This window comes from Limulus polyphemus, unplaced genomic scaffold (genome assembly GCF_000517525.1).
Source record: "Limulus polyphemus unplaced genomic scaffold, Limulus_polyphemus-2.1.2 Scaffold13566, whole genome shotgun sequence".
Classification (NCBI taxonomy): domain Eukaryota; kingdom Metazoa; phylum Arthropoda; class Merostomata; order Xiphosura; family Limulidae; genus Limulus; species Limulus polyphemus.
Genome location: NW_013679176.1, coordinates 3833 through 4787, shown reverse-complemented (window position 1 = coordinate 4787; position 955 = coordinate 3833). Strand labels below are relative to the sequence as shown.

General features: G+C 32.5%; 1 non-coding gene across 1 annotated transcript; it reads left to right on the top strand.

The window, feature by feature from the left end:
* The first annotated feature begins 235 nt into the window (after positions 1 to 235).
* Positions 236 to 317, top strand: Trnas-gcu. Its single transcript has one exon. It is a non-coding gene; the product is annotated as a tRNA-Ser (tRNA).
* The last annotated feature ends 638 nt before the right edge of the window (positions 318 to 955 follow it).

Below are 955 nucleotides of genomic sequence, written 5' to 3'. Positions count from 1 at the left end.
GAACATCTTTACTGGAGGTATGACGTTTCGATCACTAGTGCAATCATTCTCAAGATTAGGCATTATGTGAGCTGTTAGCTGACATTCTGTTATATTTAGTTATTGTTAATTTTGGTCTGGACTGGTATTATTGAAATGTTTTAAAATTAGAGCTATAAGCTCTTGTAACATGAATTGTAATACTTGATGTATTATCATATTTCCTCATCTTAAGAACATGAATCACGTAAACACGGACGAAGTGGCCGAGTGGTTAAGGCGATGGATTGCTAATCCATTGGGCTATGCCCGCGTGGGTTCGAATCCCATCCTCGTCGAGTAATTATATTTTGTTGATATCAATAACATTCATGAACCATTCACGACACAAGCAAGAAAATATGTACGTAAGAATCATCATGAGTAAATTTCATGATTTTATGGTGTAAGAGAACGTAACAACCGAATATTACAATTATTTATTAAAATAAAACTACAATGACTTCTCTATTTTGTAATTGAAAATTCATGATGTTAGAAAACACGTAGGTTTAATCAGTCTTGACAGAAATGAATAAAAACCCAATAACCCTAGTGCTTTCGAATAGTGGAGACCTTTCTTCTTCAGGGGCAAACTGGAAATGGTGGTGTAAACGAATGAGTGATAGGTATAAAGGAAGTTTAGTGACGTCATGAAAGTCATCCGGTTTACCATGAAATGTTTTTTTCACATACACTGTTAATATTGGCTACACTATACCTGAAATGAGATGCTTACAACAGTACATAGAGATATAGATTGGGTGTTAATGATATTTTACTTTAGAAATGGATAAATATATGTATATATAAAACTACACTTAAGTGTTTAAATATAATAAAAGTGACACCTGGAGACTGATTGAAAAAGATATGTTATGCTAATAATTTATAAAAACAGCTATGGAAAATTAGCTTAAACTGAATTTCCTAAACA